At 38.2% G+C, this 14,477-nt stretch overlaps 1 protein-coding gene across 1 annotated transcript in view; it reads left to right on the forward strand.

Annotated features, from left to right (window-relative positions):
* Positions 1 to 14,477, forward strand: part of KCNIP3 (potassium voltage-gated channel interacting protein 3) — a 1,359,129-nt gene that overhangs the window by 32,013 nt on the left and 1,312,639 nt on the right. The window lies entirely within an intron of this gene.

Below are 14,477 nucleotides of genomic sequence, written 5' to 3' on the forward strand. Positions count from 1 at the left end.
AATATACGTGCTAATAAACAAAAAAGTACAACTGGCAGCGTAAGTAAAAACTAGTAAAACAAAAAAACCCGGCTCAGGTTGTAACAACCAGCATTTTATTACAAAAATATAAAATGTTTAAGAGCTTTTATTCAAGGAAATGTTGAACTTCATCAGAAACATAGAAAGTACATAAGTAAAGCCATTATATAACCTTTCATCAAATGTGGTGCCAAAAAGGCTCCTCAGTTTCTTAAAGTGATACACATAAATATCAATATGAAAATTGAAAGCTGCCAACCAAATTAGGAATTATAAATACACACAGTTATAGGTAATAGTACTACTTGACCCAAAAATGCATAACAACAAGTAAAAGTTAAAACGAAAGTAATAAATATAGAATATCCATGATAATGAATTCAAAAAAAAAAAAAAAGCAAGAAAAAAATGCATAAATTACAAGAATGAAAAATCAAATTAACTAATGCATTGTGATCTCGCCAATAAAACTCCCTTTGCACAAGCAAATTTTCCCAATCCCCACCAAAAGGTTTCTGCTCAACCTGTTCTAATATGGAAAAAGAGAATTTTTTAAAATCCTGGCAAGGCAAACTATGCTTATACAATGTATTAGTGTGATCAGCCCTTCTAATAGCATATAAATGCTGATGCATACTTATCCTTAAAGGACCTATAGTCTTGCCCACATAAAAAGATAGCCAGGACGCACATAAAGCAATGTACACTATGCCCTTTGTGTTGTAATTGTACTGACCCTATACAGGAATCAGTTCTGGAAAACCTTGAAGCTGTATACTAGAGCCCTCCATAACATACCTGCATTGTCTGCAGGTACCACGCCTTTTCATCCCCTGTTGAGTCATAAATTTATTGCAGTTACTACCCTGCCATTCAAAAATGGTCTTCAGGTTCCTATTATTCTTGAAAACAAAACTGGGGGAAGTACTCAGTCTATCTGTGAGCCCAACACAGGGGAACACAGTGGACCATCAGTTCTTAGGCTATCAATGCCCATGCTATAGGGTAAAACTAGGGCTCTGGAAAGGTCATTGGGTAAGGAAGGGGGGGCTTGTATCTCATTGTCACCAGCAACTGTGACCAGGTTAACAGATGCCAAAATAGGTTTGTACCTGGTGTGCCTGAGACCAGTTACATATTGCGCAGCAGAATCAAGCATATCCTAAGGGTAGCCCCTTTCAAGGAACATAAGATTCATTTTATTAACCTTCCTCCAAAAAGCCAGAGTCATCTGCAAACAAATGATTAAGTCTAATTAGTTGTCCCTTCACCAGATTGCGCTTCTAATATAGTGGGTATTGGCTGTCAAAGTGCAAAAAGGAATTGAAGTAGGTAGCCTTCCTGAAAATATTGGACATAAACTGCTGGTTAATAGGATCTTTGTATAACAAGATATCAAGAAAATTAATCACATTAGGATCATAGTGACAAGTAAATTCCAAAAAGTCAGTGGTACTGTTTAAAAACTACCAAAAAAAAAAGCCAGCCAGTTCCTCACTGCTTCCACCTTGCACAATAAATATATAATCCAAATACCTTAAATACAATTTGAAAAAGGTTTTAAAGGATGAATTCAATATGTTGGTAGTTTCCCAGGCCCACAACACCATATTTGCGACAGTAGGTGCAGAAGCAGCTCCCATGGCTACCCGCTGTATTCTTCCAAGATGTTTGAGTATCTGTACAATGGGACATTTTTTGTTGAGATGTGTCTTAATGCGATCAACATAGCCTACCATGGCATTGACTTAATCTTGGAAGACATTTTCATCATATTTGACATTCCAGTTTATCTTAGGGAATACCACCAATTTTATAAACCTAGGGTCCCAGGTATTTTTGGTATTCCCAAGATACACAAATCTGTCAACAACCCACCAATTAGACCCATCGTGGCGTCCCAGGGATCTAAAACTGAGCTCTTGGCCAAATATGTCAATTTCAGGCTCAAAACATTTTTTGCTGACAAACCTCATATTCTTAAAGACTTTTGGTATTTTCTGAAGGTGGTATCTTCTATCTCCTATGCTGTTGATGGCATTTTTGTCACTATTGACAGTAAGACTTATTTTCTGTCATTCTGCATACAGAGGGTATGGAACTATTTCACTATGCTTTGTGCAAAGAACTAATTTGACTAATAGTGACATTTCGTTGATTCTGCAATGTATGGATCTTGTTCTCACTAACAATTTTGTTTATTTTGAAGGCGAGTATTTCATGCAGCACAAGGAGTTAGCCATGGGAGAGGCTTCTGCACCTACTTTCACAAATATGGTGTTGAGGTTATGGGGAAACTACCAAGGTGTTGAATTCATCCTTTAAAACCTTTTTGAAATTGTATTTAAGGTATTTGGATTATATATTTATTCTGTGGGGTGGTAGCAGTGAGGAACTAGCTAATTTTTTGGCATTTTTAAATAGTACCACTGACTCTTTTGAATTTTGTTGTCACTATGATCCTAATGTGATTAATTTCCTTGATATCTTGTTATACAAGGATCCTATTAACCAGCGGTTTATGTCCAATATTTTCAGGAAGGCTACCTACTTCAATTCCTTTTTGCACTTTGACAGCCATTACCCACTATGGCAGAAGCACAATCTGGTGAAGGAACAACTAATTAGACTCAGTCGTTTGGTTTTGGACGACTCTGTGAGTTTGGAGGAGGTTAATAAAATGAACCTTATGTTCCTTGAAAGGGGCTACCCTCAGCATATGCTTGATTCTGTTGTGCAATATGTAACTGGTCTCTGGCACACCAGGTACAAACCTATTTTGACATCTGTTAACCTGGTCACAGTTGCTGGTGACAATGAGATACAAGCCCCCCCCCTTCCTTACCCAATGACCTTTCCAGAACCCTAGTTTAACCCTATAGCAGGGGCATTGATAGCCTAAGAACTGATATTAGTAAACACAGGTTCACTGTGTTCCCCTGTGTTGGGCTCACAGATAGGCTAGGTACTTCCCCAGTTTTGTTTTCAAGAATAATAGGAATTTGAAGACCATTTGTGAATGGCAGGGTAGTAACTGCAATAAATTTATGTATCAATGGGGGATGAAAAGGTGTGGTTCCTGCAGACAATGCAGTTATGTTATGGAGGGCTCTAGTGTACAGGTTCAAGGTTTTCCAGAACTGATTCCTGTTAAGGGTCAGTACAATTGCAAAGCAAAGGGCGTAGTGTACATTGCTTTATGTGCACCCTGCCCATCTTTTTATGTGGGCAAGACTGTAGGCCCTTTAAGGATACGTGTGTATTAGCATTTATATGCTATTAGAAGAGCTGATCACACTAATGCTTTGTACAAGCATAGTTTGTCTTGCCAGGATTTTAAAAAATTCTCTTTTTCCATCTTAGAACAGGTTGAGGAGAAACCTTTTGGTGGGGATTGGGAAAATCTGCTTGAACGAAGGGAGTTTTATTGGCAGATTTTGCTGAATTCCACCAACCCCCCTGGTATCAATAGTTTGATCTCCTTAAAACCTGTTTTAAAGGCAAGATCACAATGCATTACTTAATTTGATTTTTCATTCTTGTAATTTATGCATTTTTTCTTGTTTTTTTAGAATTTATTATCATAGATATTCTAGACTTATTACTTTCATTTTAACTTTTAGTTGTTATGCATTTTTGGGTTAAGTAGTACTATTACCTACTACTGTGAGTATTTTTAATTCCTAGTTTGGTTGGCAGCTTTCAATTTTCATATTGATATTTATGTGTATCACTTTAAGAAACTGAGGAGCCTTTTTTGGCGCCACATTTGATGAAAGGTTATATAATGGCTTTACTTATGTACTTTCTATGTTTCTGATGAAGTTCAACATTTCCTTGAATAAAAACTCTTAAACATTTTATATTTTTGTAATAAAATACTGGTTGTTGCAACCCGAGCAGTGTTTGTTTTATTTAGTGTTCATGTGACCTGTTTTGGGGGCTATGGTGCATGTGAGTCATACCCACAATTCCCAGAAGTATCAAGCAACACCTACAACATAAAATTGTGGACAACATAATGAGTGGTCTGCTACCTGTGTTTATGGGACCAGACAATGGAGACTCAGTAGCCCCCCCCCCCCGCATCTCCTTAACGTACATGTGCTATCCCTAACCCTACCCTTATTCCCAGAACTAGACATTAGGGTACTAAACATCCTTTCCCTAACAGTGCTACTAAAGACAAAAGGGTATGCACACAGACATACACACACACACACACACACACACACACACACACACAACCACCTCCTTGTCTCCTTCCATAGCCCTTACTTTAACTATAACATGCAAATATTTGGATATGCAGACATTTAACCCCAATGCTGACACTTACACACATTTCTAACGCATCTATCCCCTTCCCTAATCCCTGCTCTAACTATAACCATCCCCTTCCCACATACAAACCCACGGACAAACACACTCAACCTGATGCTGAAATTTTTGTTACAATTGAAAGTTTGGACAGTAGTATATAATCCCATTTGCACTTTTCATTTGATATCCCATACTTTGATAAATGTTAACTTCAGTCATCTAACCACTTGAAAGATTGCTTCCACAAAAAAATTGTCGATGAACTTGTGACATACATTAATAGAAAAGTAGATTGGAACAGTAATGATGATTCTTCCACAGGGAATATGATGAAAGTCATAAGATAATTGGGATTACTGTACCTCATTTCAGCTGTTCCATCATTTTTCTAATTAGTGGTTGCTACTCAAAAGTGTAATTAAACATTATATTCAAACAATGTTAGTAGAATAGCGCAATGCCCTCTACAGGCAAAGAGATGTCACATGCAAGTAATGCTAAGTGTCATGCAGGTCAAACATCTACTGATGAAATAATATATGTTGTAATAAAAATGCTCTACATGGATGTGTTGCAGTGTACCATGCATGAGCCTGTCTGAAGGTGTACTATGTTACTACCAGTGGTTTGCCATTCTCACTAAATGGGAGGGTGCTGCATTACCAGTTGGGGAGGTCACTCTGGCAATGGTTGTGGCACTGGTGCACAAGACTGATTCAGAATCATGCTTTGCAAAAGGCAACAAGCTGTAAACATTCTGCATGCTGCAGCAGGGTTATACTGAAGACACTCCAGACTTGCCCAGTTGGCATAAAAGGGCTTTAAGTAGGTAGAACACTTGCATGATGGCTATTCAGGTCTGTGGCAGGCCAGTATTGATTGCAACTTTCTTTCACAGCTCTCTTTGGAATCTAAACTAGTCTCATTAGCCAGCATTAAATGCATAGATTACACCACCTGCAGAGCATTTACTTATATTCCTGGTGTTTACCAGGGAAGTCCACCTGGGTCAGAAGCCTCTTTTCAGCAGAGGCTTGAGGAGAAAAGCTCCATTAAGGAAGCAACATTAACAGAATAAAAAAAAAGGGGTGGTACTACAGATAATATTATCACCTCACAGCAAGAGGTTCACAAGTTCAATTCTCAGCTAAGGTGCCTTCTGTGTGGAATCAGCATGTCCTCCCTGTGTTTGCATGGCTTGCCTCCCACATTCCAAAGACATGCATTAGGTGGACTGGACATTTTAAATTGCCCATAGGTGTGAAAGTCTGTGTGAATGTGTGGTGTAGAAGAACTACCACGGCAGGGCTTGCCACCTGGTGGTGTAAACCTTGCCTCTAGACAATTGGATTGCCACTGTTGAAGTGGCATCCCAACCCCATGTACAAAAAATGGGAAAAAGGGGTTGAAAGGGTGGCCTAATGGTTAAGGTGTTTGCCTTACAAACACAAGGTGCAGGGTTTGAGTCTCAAAAGGGATAACTGGCTAGGCTTACAATGGCTTTCAAGGGCAGTTAGCCTAGTACTAACCTATGAACCTATGAACCTATGGATTAAGAGAATAAAATCTTTGCAAGAGTAATTTTTTTTCACATTGGTAAAATGTACAATTGGAGAGAGCACAGGGAGATGGAGTAGTTAATCATTAAGCTTTACTCACAATTTGTAAAAGTAGCTATGGAGGTATTGTGTGTTTTATGGTGCACTTAGCTGGTAGGGGTCCATGTGGTATCCTACCATGCAGGAATTAGTAGTACAGTGAACTTGTACGCCAAATGTGAAAATCAAGGGCACTACCTGCATGCTGGATCAAGACATCATTGATACATCCATGTGCAGTCTATCTCACCAAGCACCACAGAGAAGCATGTCAGACCTCAGAATGCACACATGATATTCGCTTGGTTCTGTGGTGTTTAATGGAATTCTGCTCATCCATGTGGTTTAGAATAACATCAAGGAAATGCTGCAGTATCGTTGAGGTCAAAGTCTGTGAGATACCCAGTGTGTTCCTAGTCTTTCTCAAAAAGGTCCTTGTGGCAAGTATAGTGAGAGCTATACATACCTTCCTATCCACATTAATAGGAAGGTCATGTATTCCAGCACTTCAAGTTTGTGGATCGTACAAGTTCATCAAAGCCCTGATTATGTCCCTGTTCACACACAAGGAACTAACTACTTCAATAGTGACTTGACCTGCAAAATTCCTGTTTTCCCATAATCTAAAGACTATACAGCCCTAAAACTAACAACTGGTTAACCTAGGAGCTTCAAGCTCCTCTTCAACTCATAGAAAAAGAATGACATTCTTGGAAAAGCACTTCCTACTACTATAAAAAGACAGCACTATATCCAACTAAGTAATCTTGCCAGGCAAACTATACTCTGTCAAAAAAGTCACTTGAAATAATACCAAACCTCTTTAATAAAATCACCCAAAAACTTCTGGAAAAGGTCAACCATCAGACAAAATGGAAGAGCCTTCTCTCCTTGAGTTCCACATCCTTTCAACTTTTTGCCTCTGATTTCCTTTCTCATTCTAACAGCCTTCCCAGCCCTTTCTCTAGCCAATCCCAAACTGCATCTGACACTCCCACTTGCCACCCATATATCCCTATATTGTACTTTAGAACTATCATATCCAAGGAAATCTACCCACTGCTTGAACAGATTAAACTTGATATTCCCCCGGTACTGGCAACCTTCACTCAAGGTTTATTTGTCACTGTTGAGACATCATAACCCCACTGAAACTCATATAAAAACTGTATATTACACTTGATAATATGTCTAATATCTTGAAAAATGCCATTGTAAAAGCACTCCCTAAGAAACACATTCCCTCCAGTTCTTCAGACTTTTGGCCCATTTCTATTTTTCCTACCCTAGAAAAGCTTCTGTAAAAAAATACTTTATTTGCAACTCACTCAATACATCAACAATACCCTCTTCTGTCTCAAAAGCTGCATGGCTTTTCGTCTGGTCACAGTACATCCATAGCTATCTGGACAATTAGTGACAACATTCTTCTTGGAATTGACAAAAAGCTAATAACTAGAGCAGTTTTTATTCACCTTACCAGAAACTTTGATCACTCAGTTCTCCTGTACCAACTCACTGAAACAGGAATTAGTGATGAAGTACTGCCTTGGTTTAAAAACTACCTCTCTAACCATCACTTCTCAGTACATTTCAACTCATCAACCTCTGCATCAGTCCCCCTGTGGAAAAGTGTCCCAAAAGGATCCATTCTGGCAGCTCTCCTCTTTTCTATCTATATCAACAAACTTCCTTTTGAATTAACCCGTCTTCTTCTCCTGCTTCCTGGTGGCATGGTCCTGTTCCACTCCAGTCGTTCTGTCTCTTCTCTTAAACTTGAACTTTAGGCTGATTTTTATGTCCTTATTTAATGGGTCAATGATAAACAATTACTGCTAAACTCTTCTAAACCAAAAACAATCTTTTTTGGCACTAAGCAAAAGCTCACTTCTATCTCCACGCCTCTAAATATCCTTGATCATCTTAACACTGCAGAAAATGTCACTTCATTCAAATATCAAGGGATATGGTCTGAGCCCCTCCTAAATGTCCAACTCCATCTGGACTACACACACAAAAAATCAACTAACCCCTTTCTATCCAGACCATGTAGAAATGTCATATTTATCTTGCTGACTCAGCTAGTATACTGTGTCACATTAATTGCTGCAGCTCCTAAAAGAAATGTATCCACATTCAGTCCATTTTAAATTCCATTTGCATATTCATCACTCTCTCTCTCCCCCCCAAGAAATGAACACCACTGCAAAACCACTGAAAAAAGCTAACTGGCTGTCTGTGAAACAATGCGCTAACTTTCTACTTGCCTCACAATCGTTCATAACAGGAATGGCACTTTCCATCTACTAGCTTCCAGACTATTCAGAGATGCACCAACTTACAACGTTAAACATCTTAATCACTCAGACCAGGCAGGGTTAAAGAATAATACACAACTGGCGAAATACATGGGAGGATAACATTCTATCTTCCTTGGATTGCTTGTGTCTCAGACTGTTTCAAAATGATGTTCTCAAATCTGAATTTGAAAATAGGTTAAAACAAGAATTCCTTCAAAGTAAAGTGGATGTTGGAGACAGGCACAGTGCTGATCTTTACTGCTAGCATCAGGGACTCATGCAGTCCAACTATTGGCCTATTCCTGTACTGCACAGTTGTCCCATTGGGTGAAACATGGCACAGAGCTTCACAGTGCAGTTCTATGTCATGTTCTTATGGAACTTTCTCTCCACTGGGGACCGAAGTGAGACCTGTTCACTTGTAGCCAGATTACTGTACAAAGAACAAGAATGCTATCATCAGATCTGCTTTGTGATTCTCAGATGGCATTTGCTACTGAAATCTAGCTTAATTCCAACCATGGATCTGTCCTTGAGGTGATAATGTTTTTTTTCCATGTACAGTGCTCTAGTCTGGAACATTCTGGCAGTAGGGTTGCCGTTTTCTATTGATCAGCTGTGGAGTTGAGAGGTTAAGATTGAAGATGCTTATTCCTTTGAATATGTTGTGGGTGCAAGAAGAATCTGTCAGAATCTCCTTTCCATACAACTACTCAGTAATCTAAGGATATTCCTACAACAGTTTGTAGACTTCAATGTCTCCTTTGTCTTCGTGTTTAATAGATGGTTAGTTTTGGATGACTTTGGAATAATGGAAGATGAGGCACCTGTCACAGTTGTCAACCTTTATTTACAAGAAATCTGAACAAAGTTATTAATACTGGGAAAGTCTTAAAATTGGGGACAAATGTTAAATTTTGCTTTTCTAAACTTAGAAAGTTGCTAGAATAATATGTTTTGCATTAGCATGCATTTTATGAAGGATTTGAAGTCTGAAATTCCAATGTATGTCATTATTTAGTGACTTACATCATCAAAGAACTACCAGAAAATAGCAAATTTTATGAAGAACAGACCAGAAATATGAGTAAAAAATCTGGGCATTCTGTGAAAATCTAAATAACTGAGACATATGGAGTCTGTTGCTCTTGTTAAAGACTTCTGTTGTATTACAAGGAGTTAATGGTTGCTCAGAGCATTGATGCTCCCACATATGTATCAGGTCATAAGGTCATACTTTGTTCTTGTTATTCCAGCTGGATGCTGAGATCTGTGATCTGGTGGTTGAACCAATCATGTAGTCAGAGTAACAGCACTGCTTTTTTCACTTTATGGCTGAAGTACCTCCAACATTTCCCCCTGACCAGGTGGTTTGCATGAAAATGAGTTTTTCTGCTGATTCACTCATTTCTATAAAAGGACGAGAAGTGGACAAGATGAAGAGAAAGGTCTATGATGAATAAATAAAGATGCATTAAAGCTCATTTGGCAAGACAGGGCAGACCAAATGAATGTGGAAACTGAAGGTTAAAGGACGGGCAAAAGAAAGTTTCAGATTCAGAAGAGATCACTAAAAGAATCACCAGATTACATGTCAAGCGAGATTATCGAATGAATTATTCACGCCTGTATTTAAACAAGAATGATGTGACACAGAGTGTGAGTATAAGAAGGCAGAGCAGATGTGCTCTGTGACAGATGGACAGACAACTAGGGAAGGAACTAGATATTGTTTGGGAGATAAGGCACAAGATCTGGATTAGCTACTGCCTGGTGTTAAGAGACGGGGCATCAGTACATAGTGAACCACAGAAAGAAATGTATAGTTTTGACTTAGAAACCAATTTAGTGCTAGAAGATGCAGATTAGCAACAACATGTCCCCTGGAAAAAAAATGGATTTACTTAAAGACCTGTTAAGCTTACTGCCAGTTGCTAGGAAGGTCATAGAGACAAATCTGTAGGGTATGTTGGTAGGGATCATGCATGCTGATTCAGTGAGTGATGGCGGACACTGGTTTCACACAGCAGATGTTCAGGTCGTGCCCTGTGATTTGTTTCTGTGTCTGGATTAGCGCAAAGGTGAAGAAGTGGAGCTCTGTGGAAGTTAGATTTCTGAGCATGAGAGCAAACCATTTGTTACAGTGTTTCTAGCTGAAAGAATAATTAAAGGAGATGGAGGAATCTTAAAACAGCAGTATGGACTAAAGATTGAGGGGATGGCTGGAGGTAGAGAGTGGTTATCAAAGGGAAACTGTCAGAAGAAAAGTCAATAAGCAGGACAGCATTGCAGGTTTCAGTATTATGATCTATTTGTATCAGGTATCAGATAGTGGATAGCAAGACCAGTATATATTCTGTTTATAAGAGGACTGGTACAAAAATTATAAACGGCAGGTTGCCACTTAACAGGTACTGTCACTAGATATTTCATATCTGACATTTAATATGAACAGTTTCAAGAGTATGTACTTTTGAGGGGAAGCATAGAAAACTTAAATATTTTTGAGCTGACTCTAAGTAGGCAAAGGGGAAAAAAAAGTATTTGTCAATGCCTAATTTTTGGAATGTAATATGCAGGACCTGTGGTTAAAGATGTGTAATGAACAAAATGAGAAAGTATGAGGCAGTGAAGAGTAAAATAAAGAAACATAAGTACCTCACTGTATTCACAGTGAAAATCCTCAATATGTATACATGTATAGGGCATTGAATGGGAAGGACAGTCAGTTGTCAAAGTGAAAAAAATGTCAGAGTTTTATATCAAAACTTGTGTTGCATCCACTAGGTACTGCAATGAAACAACTACTATGTTAATGAGTTGATTTGATCCTGAAATCTGCCTAACCTGTATATTGTTTTGTAAAATGAAGTGCATAACCCTGGCACTTCAATAGTTATGACTCAATTAATCCACACGTAAACTTCATGAGCCTTTTCTTGAAGTAATAGTAGTGATCAAAAGTATGCCCTGATTTAAGATATCCTCTTGTGCTCAACTATTGAAAGGCATGCGGCTCCAATGACCTTTATATAAGTGAAGGGTAAGAATTGAAACACATCTCAAACAATGTGTGTATTGGGGAATAAACCTCTTGTGTGCATATCCAATCAATGATAATGTTTTTTAAACGTGATATAATTTATACACATTTAAAAAGTGATGCTGCACATACCTTTTATCTTCTGCATAGATCTGTAACCAATTCAGGTAATCTGAAGATCCAGAATAGCCCCCTGACAATGCCACCTGATAAAGGAATTGTCAGGAGAAGGAAACTGTATTTCATGCCAGACTGGTTATCAAAACAGTGCAAAGCTGTCACATTAGCCATACCTAGCAGATGATTTGGTGTCTCCTACCCTGTATCTGGAAGACTGCACTCACACACATGAGGACTTTTGAATATAGCACACAGCAGATGAGTGATATAGGTTCATAGGTTCATAGGTTGGTACTAGGCTATCGGCCCTAAGGCCTATGCAAGCCTAGCCATACCAATTCCCTGGAAATTTTTTCCTACTATATTTACTTCTCTGGGCCCCTGTCTGACTAACTCATTATGTTACAACAGACACTGTGGCAGTTTTTGTGAATTTACCCCACAGGACAAATTTTCTGTGTGTTGTTGAAATACATGCTAGTTCTTCCTCTATCCAGAGGTGTCTGTACAATGGTAACATTCAAAACAGTACGTATAACTGAGGATAGTATGTTATTTTGTTTACATTTATATATTCTATGCACCTGAGAAATTCAAACACGTACTCATGCATGCACACACATAAACACACACACACACGAGCACACACCCTCGCACAAAGGCACACACACACACACACACATACACACACACACATAAAATTCATTTACGTTTGCAGCAACGCACCAACACAACAAATGTCAACTTGCCTTAGTACTGCAGCCTGGAATAAATAAGATATTACAAATCATATTTATCTTATTTGTTTAGTTTATTGGGCACAGAGGTTGTATAAAAGAAATAAATACTGCCAGACAAAATGTGCTTGAGAAGCTTATTGAAGATATTTTGCAGAAAGCAATAAAAAAGTAAATGTCTGCTACTTGTATTCATATATGAGAGTGAAGTCAGGGGCACACAGACTCAGTATGGGTTTTGAGGCACAATGTTAACAGAAATTATGATGATATGTGGTCACAGCATTATGATCTCTATTTGTTCAACACAAGGAGCTGTTTAAAATATTTGGCACATAAAAGCAGCTCTCAATAACTCATACTCATTTGTTACACAATGAAATCGAGCTGGCTTCCATTTCAATTAATACCAAATGTGCTCTCATTCTCTTGTATGTGCATTTTGGTACTCTTTTCAGCAAAAACAGTGCTTTGTAATAATAATAATGCAAAGCTCTTCAAATCAGCCACAAACTTGGAGATATTCTAAAAAGCAAGTACTATAGTTTTAGCATGCTGCTTGGCTTAATGCCGTCACACAACACTTCTAATTTTTGTTTTGGGAGTAATATCAGAGTCAGATAACTTTTGCAAGAAAATTCCTACCCTTTAATCAAGTGATGCTAGTGTTAAGTTTAATAATGCATGTTTCTTAACTGGAAATGTTACAGCAACACCGGATTCATTATCTGCTCTGCTTAAGCGTTTAATAATGACAATATGATTGCATATAGAGATCTTTACACGGTAGTAAATGAGAGATTTGTTTTTAACTAGTATACGGCATGTATCACTCAAGCCACTGGTTTAATTGGTTTCCATGATTTTTTTTTTTTTGGCTATGAATATGGTTCTTAGGCAGGAGATGATGATGCAATCATGGATAACTGTGAGCAAAGTGATGTGCTGGACTCTTGGTTCTATGAAGTTATTACTCTCCTTGGTGTTTTCTTAAGTAAAGCAGCACTTAAAAATTGTTAGCTGTGTCAGTTTCTCTGCTGGAAGTATGTTATGTCAAGTTACTGCAAAGACACAATCCATTATAACCATATTTCCTTAATCTTTGTATGTTTGTACCACTGTTAAATTAGCGCTAAGGTGTATAAAGGGGTTTATATTGTAAGCACAAACGTTTACTTACCCGGATACATAAACACTGACACATATTTCGCAAACCTGCAAATACACTGATAGCCCTAAACCACGAAATTCAAAAAGTCGAACTGTCATAGTTGTCCCACCCCACCGCCTGCTACATACTACCTACACAAACACTAACCAAAACCCTACTTCTAACCCTAAACTAAACCCTACTTCTAACCCTACACTAAATCTTGCATATACCACCATGTATGCACTTAGCTTAACCCGCACCCTAACCCTAAGTCCGTAACTATCGCACACTTACCTTACGGAGCTATACTGGAGATGGGCCAACCATGATGATTCGACGTTTCTGATTTTGCGCTTCTGAACAATCAATGTTTTCGCGGTTCGATGAAGACATGTCGGCGTTTAGGTATTCGGATAAGTAAACATTTGTTCTTTTAATATAGACCCATAGAGAGGATTTACTGTGTTATAAGTACAAGGTTGAACAGATTATGATATCAAAGAGTTATACAGTACTTATATGGACTCACTTGTCCAAATAACCTGATTTATTTATTTATTTGTTTATTGGTTGAGGCATTGATTCTGTAACCCATTTACATTAGCTGGGTAGCTTGCTTATATTTTATTGGACATTTACTCATTAACAATCAAGATGATGTGCCAATTGCTTTTTTAAGGTTCAGATTTCTTTTTCATTTGCATTATGTGACAAACAATTTATCAGAAACAGACATTTTTGTGACGCCAGTCTTTTCATTTTATATTCTTTACATTTCTTGCCGACTCATGGATGCCACCCACATTTGAACAAAACATAAGGAAAAGAAGACCAAACTACTCAAGCACATCTTTCACAGTCTGTATCTACTAGTTTTCAGTGGCAGAATCTAGTTCTTTTTCTTGTGGGCACGGCAGCTGGTTGCTGGGACACATCAGTACCCCCCCGCATCATATGCCACAAACTTTCTCACCCCTGTACAATTTGCCACTAAGCACAAAGACAATCAACAGGTTTAGGCTAAACTGAATAACCTGGGTTGGACATTAAGAAGGTAGATGACATATATGACAGTAAATTGTCATCAAAGATGCCTCAATATACTAACTAGAAAAGAAACACAAGTAGAGGACATAATAAACTTCAGAACTGCAATATTCAGAAGAAGAACAAATGGGGAAA

The sequence above is a fragment of the Protopterus annectens genome, chromosome 9.part0, assembly GCF_019279795.1.
Source record: "Protopterus annectens isolate FY-2018-M chromosome 9.part0, PAN1.0, whole genome shotgun sequence".
NCBI classification, from domain to species: domain Eukaryota; kingdom Metazoa; phylum Chordata; order Ceratodontiformes; family Protopteridae; genus Protopterus; species Protopterus annectens.